This window comes from Rhyacophila brunnea, unplaced genomic scaffold (genome assembly GCF_057557595.1).
Source record: "Rhyacophila brunnea isolate RB1 unplaced genomic scaffold, BYU_Rbru_1.0 scaffold_7, whole genome shotgun sequence".
In the NCBI taxonomy this organism is placed as follows: Eukaryota; Metazoa; Arthropoda; class Insecta; order Trichoptera; family Rhyacophilidae; genus Rhyacophila; species Rhyacophila brunnea.
In genome coordinates, this window is record NW_028233339.1 from 30,517,118 (window position 1) to 30,529,801 (window position 12,684).

A 12,684-nucleotide genomic window follows, 5' to 3' on the forward strand; every position below is an offset into this window, starting at 1 on the left:
AAAAACATGCGATTTCAATATTGTCGGGTCTTTCAAATATTGAAAAAAAACGTCATTCATTGTACTAAAATTAATTAACACTTTGCATTCATTACCATAATACTGCTTTGCTTGCAAATCAGTTACGTCATTTAACGTTTATTGTAATAAATAATTTAATTAAAAAATAATTACTTTATGATTCACTATTAACGTCACACCACAATAAGTGAACAGTTACGATTCATCAACGTTGACGAAAAACTTAGGCATATTAGAACGGTAACAAAACAAACTCTACAAAAATGTCGAATCAAAATAAAAGAATTCACAAATACGTACACATCTCCGTACTGGAACTAGACTGTACTATATTAGTTTTGAAACGAAGAGTATTTGATAGAGAGAGGTAGAGATATTTTGGTAAAAACATAGAGCTCCGAAACCACACTGATATTACTGACATTATTATTTGACGGTTGTGTAGATGTAGCAAGTTAAAAGTATGATAAATTACTGAAGTAAGTATTTCAATGCAGTCTAGTCCGATGCATACCTACTCAGAATAATTATTTCATTAGCGTTACCATCGTATTTTTGTGAATAATTCTATAATAAAACTGAATTTAGATACGACAGGTTTACTGTTGGATAGAGGATTGAATAATTATAACAATTATATAGTTAACTCAAAACTGTATATTTTGAGATATGTACCTACTATGGCCTGGTTCTAAGATGGCCACATGATAAAACAACATGATATTCAATATTTATTGTACATATAACTTTATATGTAATAGGTACTACCTACTAATTGCAAAAAAGATAGACTATTGTTATTTTTTGTATAAAATGTACAATAAAAACATATTACTAAGATTTCTTGAGATATGTGGATAAATCGGTCACGCTTAGGGAATCCAATCCCGAGCCAAAATTCTGATCCCGGGATTTCGGGATTACGATTTGACAATCCCGGGATCCCGGGACTGGTCCCGGGATTGGCATTTTTTCCATTGTTTATATAAAATTTTTATATTTACAAATAACATTGATAAAATCGATCAAAAATAAATCTAGTATAATTCATTCTATTTAAGACATTTATTGATAATATTGTATACGTTCAATCTTGGAAATACACAAGTTTAATGGAGTAAATAATATTGTAATATAAATAATAATGTGAATTTAATATGAGATTGCTGTTTCTGATAGTAAAGACATAATGAATGGATTAGCGAGATTTAAAATAGTAAAGCAAATAATCATGGCGTAGTTATGGCCTTTCCGCTTCATAAATCTAATTAGTCAGCCAAATATGAAATTGCCGTAAAACGTATGCTATCATGGTGGAATTACTTTGTTAAAAGTGCGAAGCATTGTTTTTTTCCAATCTTTCTCATTTTTAATAATTTATGTGAAAAAATAAAATGAATCGGCTACCTAAACATGGGTGTAAATCAAACTTCATTCAAACTCAGTTTATTTCTAATGTAGTTATTTTTTATTAAAAGTATTTTTTCTGTTATATTTTCGCTTTTATTTTTTTTTCCATACAAATTGATAAAAAAATCAATCCCGAAATCCCGGGATTATATTTATCAATCCCGGGATTCATGGGTATCGAAAATAGCTCGGGATCCCGGGATCCCGGGATTCGGGATCCCGGGATTGGAATCCCTAGTCACGCTGTCATACATATTTGAAAGTTTTCAGCGAATAGGTATTTTATATTTTTCGTGGAATTAATGTAATGTAACTGTGTAATCAATGACCAAACTTACTAAGGAGGATGAGAAAAAACATTTAAGTATTTAATTTTGTGAATCGAATTTAGTGAACTGTTGCAAAGTGATTTCATCGGGGTCGTAATACAACGTAAGTATCTGTCCTTCCTCTACGTCTACAGCAGGGAGGGGCAAACCGCGGCCCGCGGGCCGCATGTGGCCCGCCGGGTATTTTTTGCGGCCCGCCATCATTAATTGTACTTCTGATTACGAATAACTTTTTTTATTATTTTTTAAAAATATTGACAATAGATTAAAATTTGAAGAATTTATTGTTTCGTAAATGTATTATCTCAGTATGTCTTCCTTGGGTCTCGTCTCACACTATGAAACCACTATTTTCTACGTTGAACATCGATTTCAATAGATATTGATAGTGTACCGACAGAGCTACAACTTGAGATTATTGATCTGCAGTGTGACACTGATTTAAGAGAATTGCATCGTCGTGAAGTAGTCTCCAAATTTTACAACACCCTTAATTCAGACAAATTCGACCAACTTAAAGATTATGCAAGAAAAATGTTCGTTATTATGTGTTATTATTATGTGAACAAACATTTTCGATCATTAACCTCAATACAAATTCTTTACGATCAAATATCTCCGATGCCCATTTACAAGCAGTTTTGAGAATATCAACTACAAAATTAACACCTGAATTAAAAAAAATGTTAAAAAATGTACAACAGTTTCATTCTTCTCATTATTTTTTTGTAATGTTTATTTTTCGTGATAATAAATAGTGTATATCTAAAAATTGTATTTTACTTGCGGCCCGCCTCTCATTTTGAATTCTTGAATTTGGCCCTCCATCCAAAAAGTTTGCCCACCCCTGTTCTACAGTCTACTCAAACATTTCAGAATACTAAAATGGTGGGTAAAAAAAATCATGGATATTCCATTTCCGAACAGAATACAATTTCCAATCTAAGAAAATCACAGTAACAAACTATTGTTTACTATGTTAAAATTTTGTATATTTAATGGGTTCCACGCCAGAGCAGATTAGATAGAGCAGCAAAAATTAATGCATAAGGACACTCAGATGCATCGCAAGCAAACCCCTTAGAGATCATCTAAAAATGAACAGATCCGATATATTTGCAAAGTCGAGGATCGGGTTAGATAGGTAAGATAAAGAAACTATGATCACATTACATCGTGACGCATGGAAGACCAACTTGCCAGAATAGACCTACAAAAAGATTGAACGATATTATCTCAGACCCAACTTCGCAAAAATTTGCATAAAAAACAGACCTAATAAAAAAAAAAATATGACAACATACAACCGAGCTTGTTGGGACAATAGGTCCAATTTATATGGTATACCTAAATAATTGATAATAGTACCTATATATAAGTACAATGATTTTAATATTGTGCATAGTAGTAATATTGGCCTTACTCGCTTACTTAGCGCCTTTTTTTTTTTTTTTTTTTTAATAATTTGCATTTTTGCACTTATTTTGTGACCCTGGTTATTCATTGAAACCATCAGACGCCGAAAGAGGTTCGATGGTTTTTGCACAAGTTCAAGTAATTACAATACATAATTTTTATGTGTATGTACACAGATACCTACGAATTAAAAAATATTATTATTATTTTATACTTATACATTTAAATGCTGAATATAAAGAAAAGATTGTTTTGCGATTGATTTGTAAAATACAATATTACTATAAATCATATTAATAGACACAATATTTTATTTTTCATATTGATATTTTATCATAATATGTATGTTATCGTTTCCTCATAATATGTAATATATGAGTAATATAACAGTGGCCAAGGGTGGAGGTAGATTGTTAACATCCGACATAAATAGTGTACACTAAACTTTGTCAGTCAAACGTATTTATTTTCATTGAACTAAGACTACAATATGTATATATGGTGTTTGTTAGTTTTTTGATTCAATTTAACCTTGTTTAATCCAAGCCACAGTAGATAATAGTAACATTATATTGATTTATCTATAAAATATCTAAAATGATGTATGGTTTAATGCCATAAATTTAGTTTTATATATATATGAATGTTTTTTATCGATTATGATTTGGATGGGCAGAGCTTAATATATTTTAAAAGAACTAATCAACACTATATGTTATATTCTTAATTCAAAGAAAACAAAAAAGTAGGTATGACTGAAAAATAAAATTTTACACCATTTTTGTCGGATAGCCATAGCATATCTATACTATTATGGCTTGGTCTAGGCAGGGTTGAATTGAATTTCAAAAACTATCCAGCACCATCTGCAAATTGTGTTCTTAGTTCAATGAAAATAAAATATAAGTATGAGTGACAAAGTTTAATGTGCGCTCTTTATGTCGGATGTTAACAGCGTACCTCCACCCCTCGCCAATGGTAGATACAATAATATAATAATATACATAGTCAAAGGAGTCCGCCAAGAGTGCATATTCTCATAGGCACTTTTCCATATATATCGAGAATATATTTCATTCACCAAGCCCTAGGTGGCTAGGAGATACCTCGTTTGGCGGATATAAAATTTCTAACCTTCGATATTCGAATGATACTACGATAATTATTACAACTAGTGAAAAGGCGTTGAACGCCTCTCACACCTGCAGATGCGTTTTTTCATTTTCGGTCAAAATAAGAGGGAATTAGAGCAGCCTGTAGATGAGAGTTATCACTGGTGGCGTTGTAAGGAGAAGGTCCCGAGGGTGTGCCCCTTCCAGATGGAACAAAACCACCATAAAAACGACTGAATTAACAATGACTGAAGCAATAAGATTAGCGTAGGATCGCTCCAGATGAAAAAATAGATTAATGAAAACGCCTGTATTTTCAGTGATTTCCATCACGACTATCACGAGTAATATGGCAAAGGACAATATGAAGAAAAATATAATAATATCAGAATTCTTCTTTTGATCATGTCCGATCCTAATAGGATCATATGGGCCTCCACAGAGTGGGGGTTTGTATTAACAGATTTTATTTTTACGAGAAATGGATGTCAGCCACTTGCTCAACCTATTAGGACCATACTCTGACTCATACACAAATTGAAAAACAATATGTGTACTTGCCAGACCCAGGATTCAAACCTGGGACCCTCGACATTATAGACCGGCGCTTAAGACACGCGGCCATCGTGGGTGTCAGAATATCAGAATACGACACCTAATACTTAATACATTAGTAAAACTTGATTACAGCCCGGGGAAAATGGCTATTGACTTAATTTATCTATAATGGTATTTATTAAAATAAAAAATGTGACTAATAATAATTGAGAATACTACGTATGAGAAGGCATCTACCTAATTTTAATAGAACGTAAAAAAGTCAATTATGGGAGAACACAAATAAGCAGTATAAATGGAGGAAAAAATCTTGTATCGTTACAATTCAGTAATCTCAAGTAATGTAATATTTTTTTTCTATACACAACACTGATGATCTCATGATAATTATTATCAAAACATGACGAGACAAACAACACACCGTGTAATGAATACATGTCCGAAATTATACTAAACATAAATGTACGCGTAAGCTATTCAACCAAAAGCTATTAATTAAAGAATTTGGTTTACAAAACCTATGGCTATGAGGCTATATTCAACTTCTTTATTATAGTGATTTGTAGATCTCCTGTATTAACATCGAGCGATTGTGAAGATTATTATCGTTTAAAAGGAGGTACCAGTGTGAAGGTCCCCCAAGAAAAGGATCAACAAAAATCAACCCCTTATTATATAAACATACAAATGTGCAAAAGAAGGCTTACATCTACAACTGGGTTTGTGACAACAGCCGTCACCGAGAAGTGACGCACATGGGAAATGAGTTTAGTCTATGAGGATCTTGGAGAAAGGGTACGATTAGCAGAGCGTCTCACCTACAGAGATAGTCTCTAATACCACAAGGAAAGCCCCCGAAAAACTGCAAAATAGGGTAGTCAAAAGCGGGTCAGACACGTTATGAAAAAATAATTACAAGATAAAAAGAACTTTTTATTTACAACGTTTTTAAATTTTCTGTTGAATTATTATGCTCAATATGCTCAAACTTGTACTTGATATGAAGTAAATAAAAAACAAACACATATAGAATACTGAAATATCATTTTGATTTCTATAGTAACGCACGTATATATTAATAATTTAGTTGCTAGGACCACCCACTTAGCAACCACTAATAGTGGATTGGATTACGGATGTCTTCCGAAATAACTTTTTATACAAAACAGAATTAACTGAAAATGAATTCAATTCTACTTAAAATGGCTAAAAGCATTAAAAGAATGCATTGGCATCGTGTTCTGATATATTCTAAAAATTTCAAATGTCTAGCTAGTCGGGAAGTTAGTTAAAAATCGGTTGCAAGATTTGTACTGGATAAACAACTACCGGACAAATAAGAATACGAGCTAATAAAAACGTTGTAATGAGTCAATCGGACATCCTAAAATGAAGTCAGCAAGAGTTTTCCGTGACGAAGTTATGAATACATTTTTTTCCCCAAATTTTTGTTAATTTATTTTTAAGCATTGCCAATATTATGATGAAATTATAGATGAATGATTATCGTGTCGACAAGTAACGCGAAATCCAAAGCATAGAACACCTGTTTTCATGCAACGCATGCCCACTAAAAGACGATAAAAGTTCAATAGAATGACGTAATGAAGAATAGTGGTATTAATAATATTAATCAGTTTAATGGTGAAAATTATCAGTTCTTGGTGGAAAGGCATTGTATTTGATTAATTCAAACGTAAATTGTTGACAGCGTTCATTTCTCCACAATTATTATTTCCTATGGCAATTATATTAAGATATATCCACTCATTAGTAAAGACTCTATTCCTCAACCCTGGTTGGGGGTTGGAAAATCCTTTGATGAAATTTTACATGCACAGATTTGCTTGGAATACAGAAGATCGTAAACAACTTATAAATATCCGATAGGAATCTGTGAATACATAAATATTTCAAGCGAAAATAGGGGTCTCTAGAAAAGCAGAGAGATGAGTGAATAAAAGGCCTTATTTTCTTTCCTCACCTCAAGTGTTCAGTAAACAAGGCACGGAAGATGGAAACGTACAAGCCATCTGTGAGGCCATAAAAGAGGTTCAGATGGAAATCGTAACAATCCAAAACGCTACTGAGATGGGATGAAAGAAAGACGAGGGCGGAATTGGGGAGGCCATGTTACACGGAAACCCCCGATTGTAGTTAACTGGGCGGCAAAACAAACTTAACACATGTTTACTAAGAGTAATGTCTTAACATGCTTTATCCTATCATGTAATCATTATAAAAATAAAATGACTACTAATAAGTAAAGCTTTTATTTAAGACGCATAAAAAATAGAAGATTCTCGTCGATTTTTTTCTATGAAAGTTATGAGTTTATGGGTTCTTTGAGTTTGAAGTTTTCCGATGTGACACCTTCCATGATTATGAGGTAATCCATATCTTATTATGTAGGTATTATCAATAATTTAATATTACACTATTATGATTAGTGAATAAGCATCCATTCCAGCAACATCTTATTTTCTAAGAAATAACAATTTCCTCCTCCTCAACTAGGTACTGTGTCGTTTTTTGCGACACGGGTTTCGCCTTTCGGCATCTTCAGTCACTATGTGCACTCACCACTGCCAGTGTGTATCTGCCTTTTGGTAAATGGATAGAACAAAAAATATAAAAATAGAATTTGAATTCAAATTCCATCAAGTACATTCGATCGATAGTATTAATATTATAAATATTAGCCTTTCGTTATCTCAGAAAGTAGATCAATGGCATGTGTTTTACGTTTATATCTAAAAACAACTAATCCATTAGCGAAAATTTCAAATCATAGAATTAATAGGATCAATAACATAAAAATAGACGAGCAAAATTAGGCGATCTACGCGCCTCTTCCGCCATTTAGTAAGTTCTATGATATAAGCGTACAATCGAACTGTTTGAAAAATTGATTAAAAAAACTTTTTTTTACATAATAATGAACATGAGAAATTATAAATTCAAAGTGTTCATAACACAACTTAAAAAAATATTGAAATAAAAATACAGGGTAATATAAGTAAATAATAAAAATAAAAGTATACGGAAGCACACCGAGTTAACTAGGTTGATAGACCCTATCTTAAAACTTATAAATCATCGTCCACCTAAACTCACGTAAGTGGAATATATCAATATCTGAAACGATTTAATTGAACATAGTTATTGCCCTCCCAATTGGGATTACTAATGGCAGGTTAGTTATTAACATTGGGAGAACCAACAACGGATGCGCCCGATTTTTAAGATACTTATCAGAGACACACAATTCAAAACTATCAAGAATGGCAGAGTATTCTTTTACTCTGCGTATAAGTCGGAACTCGGTTGCCCAGCCGCCTCCTGTGAGCCTTGCACCTAAAGGCGGCGCATTTTTTTTTTAAATACGATGCAATGTCAATTCTTCGGGTAAGGTTTAGTTGCGTCTGCCGGTGTGATATATCCAGGCCCGCAGGGTTGACAATTCGATAGCAGTGAATTTGCGCAGGCGCTTTAAGCTCATGCGTGCCAGGCACACGATAACACCGCCCGAAAAAGCCCTACTCTGCATGTTACCACAATGAAACTTTTATATTATTTTGATGCAAAGCGAACAGTTATTATTGTTTACGGACTTAGCGACGGTAGTCAGTCGCAAAAAACACAAGACAAAAGAATGGCGTATAAAAAATACACCAGCGAACAAACTACGTTCGTATAAAAAAAGTTTAATTTGACCGCTGTAGTTAATCGTCTTCATATAGCAAATCCAGTGTATAGAAAAAGGTTTCATATAATAAAAAAACTGGAATGACGGTCAAGTTTAACTGCCATAGTGAGTGAATAAAGCAGTGATGCTTCTATACTGTATTATTAGATAACAATCTTTTACTACTCACATAGGTTCGTTATTATTATTTTGCGATCGATATATTTAAAAAAAAATGTATTTTATTTTCACTGTGAGCTTAAGAATGTAGGCTTGGAATTTCGTATGTGGCACAGGTACAATGTCTTCGGCTTTGTTATGTAATAATGAGGCAGAACGAATGGCCACTGCGTTTGGACGAATTACCCCACATTACCTGAATTCCTGACATTCCAGCGAGATGCTCTCTCTCTCCTTTGCTTACAAAAATACAGGTTTTGTTGAGAATTATTTTGCACCCGACTTTTACATCCGATTTTGTAACTATTATTCACTTCCCGATTGTTGAATGAATGATACAACACTATAACATACAATATATTATGTAAAATGTTATTATTATACATTTTTTATTATTAGTCTTGCTTACTCAAAAATTAAAAATTCAAAGATATTAAAAATATACTAAATAATTTATTACCACGTTAGTTAAATATTTTGATTTTGGACAAGTTTCCTACCAGAAGAGGGGTTCGATATTGGTGCCTATTTTAAAAATGTGGCAAAGTTAGTAACATTCAAAATATTCTTCTAACATAATAAATTTTCATTTATTTATTATGTCTTTCTAACACGAAATGACTGTGAATAAAATTAAAGCATATGTATAGAAACACATATTATTAAAACGTTGCTTTAACATGTTTATTTACAAGATAGGTTCTTCTCACAAAACAGACTAATCATAAATAAATACAAACGGCTTTCATACAGGGCTCGACATGGACTGGAGCGCTGTTCCGGTTCATAAAATCGTCGAGATTATCCCTTTGTTTTTTGGAAATATTAATTTGACCATATGACATATAATAAAAATCGATCACACTTATTTTTTGAAATTATACTTCTTTTGGCGCGTTTGGGAAAACAGATCAGAGTGTATTTTTAGCGTGTGACGGAGTTGCGCGCGCCGATGTAACACATAATTTATTATTATGATTATATTCATTGCGGTCTCAAGGGTTGGTACATGCGCAGTGTCATTTTTATAAAATACACTTACAATTAGATACTTATATATCTTAATATTTTCGTAAAATTATCGAGCACTCCGGTTGGTTAAAATTTTAAATTCGAGCGCTGCTTTGATAGCAGTTTTACTTTATGACTTAATTAGGGTAAACCAAAACCAAGAAATACACAACCCCCTAAATGTCCCCAAATATTACTTAAGTATATGGCATGCTTGTTGCTTTTACGTGATTAGCTTTTACGTGATAAACTTTAACGCATACCTATATTATGATGATACCGACGTAAAAATTGAAAATAAAATATTCTTTAACACGTGTTTTTGGTTATTCCATAGGTATTTCTTTACACTCAAAAATCGTACCTTCTTACAACTGCACCAGAAGATAACGCATTTCCCATTATTTTTGTGTTCCTTGGTTTTTCTATACGAAATAGAATTAATTTAATTGATCCCATAACCACAATCTGAAGTATTGTTTTATTTAACTGGAGAATGGCTACCTATCTATATGATGTTAATAACATAGAGAGTCTTGATTATTCGACATTCCAGATTATTCAATCATAGTCACAATGTAAAAAAAATAATGATACGTATTGCCGATTTTAATAATACGATTCTTTGCCAAACATGTACAGTCTGCAGTCTGCAACTTAGCGGACATATTATATTTCTGTTGAGTAGACAGACACATGTTTTCAATATAAGTACTTGTAATATAATATTTTATTGTACAGAATTTTAATAAAAAGTTTCTGGCAGTTCCGGATTATCCGTCATTCTCGATTATCCGACTCTCTTGCAATCCCGTTTCTGTCGTATAATCGGTACTCTATACTCTACAGCAGCGTTTCCCAATTTATTTTAGTCACGGAACCTTTTAAATATTTTAACAGAGTATATGGACAATTTTTATCACGCTGCGAATTTGTTGTTCAAGTTCGAATTCTTTTAGTATATCTGTAAGGTTTGGAAAATAGTCTCATCCACGATTACAATTTACGAGTCAGTGACTTCTTTTTTACATTAAACATGTTTACGTTTTTTTCATTAAGTGTTAAACATACTTTATTTTTTTTGAAAACGTGTCTGCAAGTTATTTAATTTTTGATAACCACGAAATATATATTAATCGAAATATGACCAAAAATATAAGTATGCCAAACTTCAAATAGTTCAAATATTCTAACGAAAATTTTACCTCATAATTTCACCGAAGTTCTACGTTAGCTAAGCTAAGTGGTGATTGCCAACATCTTTTCATTTAATTTTAAATAATCATAACTACATAATATGGTCAACGTATAATATTTTTTTAAATCTGGACTAGGGATTCCAATCCCGGGATCCCGAGCTATTTTCGATATTTATGAATCCCGGGATTAATAAATATAATCCCGAAACTTTCGGGATTGATTTTTTATCAATTTTTATGGAAAATAAAATAAAAACGAAAATATAACAGAAAAATAGCTTTAATAACAAATAACTACATTAGAAATAAATTGAGTTTGAATGAAGTTTGATTTATATCCATGTAACTTACACATGGATATAAATCAAACTTCCCGATTCGTTTTATTTTTTCACATAAATTAATAAAAATGAGAAATATTGGAAAAAGACATTGCTTCGCACTTTTAACAAAATAATTCCACCATGATCTCATACGTTTTACGGCAGTTTCATATTTGGCTGACTAATTAGATTTATTAAGCGGAAAGGCCATAAGTACACCATGATTTGCTTTACTATTTTAAATCTCGCTAACCCATTCTAATGTCTTTGCTATCAGAAACAGCAACCTCATATTAAATTCATATTATTAGTTATATTACAATATTATTTACTCCATTAAACTTATGTATTTCCAAGATTGAGCGTATACCATATTCACAATAAATGTCTTAAATAGTACTAGAATATGTATAGTAGTAATTATACTAGATTTATTTTTGATCGATTTTATCAATGTTAATTGTAAATATATTTTTTTTATATTAACAATGGAAAAAAAATGCCAATCCCGGGATTCCGCGATTGTCAAGTTGTAATCCTGAAATCCCGGGATCAGAATTTTGGCTCGAAATCGGATTCCCTAATCTGGACTGCTTCATCACGCATAGTTTTAATTTTGACTGCAATATTCTCAAGAAAAAATAAATCTTTTTATAAATATCATTTCTTACAGGAATCACCAAACCCTCACGGAACCCATTTGGAAAACGCTGTTAATATATTAGCACTACTTTATACAAGCGTTTAATGTGTGTATTGACTAAAATGACTGTTACGCGGTAAAAGTGAAAACTCTATTGTAATGTTGAGAAAAACTTCACATTATTTATTCTACAGTTTTCATATCGTGGAAAGTTGTTTCGGGCTGTGAACCCATCAACGGTAGAAAGACACGAGGTCTAAACATAAAATAGAATTCCATTTAATAATAATGATATTATATAATAATATATTATTAAATCTACTCACATGATAGAGTTTAATAAAATCAAATTGTATAGTTCTTACTTATTTCAGGTTTACAAATCAGTATATACTGTAACTGAAATCAAGTAGAAGTTTAATTTGAAGGGTTAATAAAGGTTTTACACTTCGAAACCGATATCTTTAGATAATAATGGAAATTGATATTCACGTACAATGACCGGTGTCAGATTATTAGAAGTAGAGTACTGCCATTGAGGTTGTAGGGTATGTAAGTACCTTTATTGATTTATCATCATAGTTACCGTAAGAAAGTGATCCCATAAATTTTAAAAACATCCAAATCCAAATGTGCCTGGTGTCCTTTTAACGCACGAAAATAATTTTAAAGCACATCAGAGATAAATTGTGTTAAACTAAAAACAACGTTTCTATTTATGTTTAGGTTCTTCACGTTAAAAGTTACCCACTTTCCGGGAAAATTATCGCAGGATTGGTAAAACAAACATTTAT

The 12,684-nt window shown here is 32.0% G+C and overlaps 1 protein-coding gene across 1 annotated transcript in view; it reads right to left on the reverse strand.

The window, feature by feature from the left end:
• Nucleotides 1-12,684, reverse strand: part of LOC147064710 (DNA oxidative demethylase ALKBH2-like) — a 318,791-nt gene that overhangs the window by 17,698 nt on the left and 288,409 nt on the right. The gene's annotated exons all lie outside the window — the stretch shown is intronic.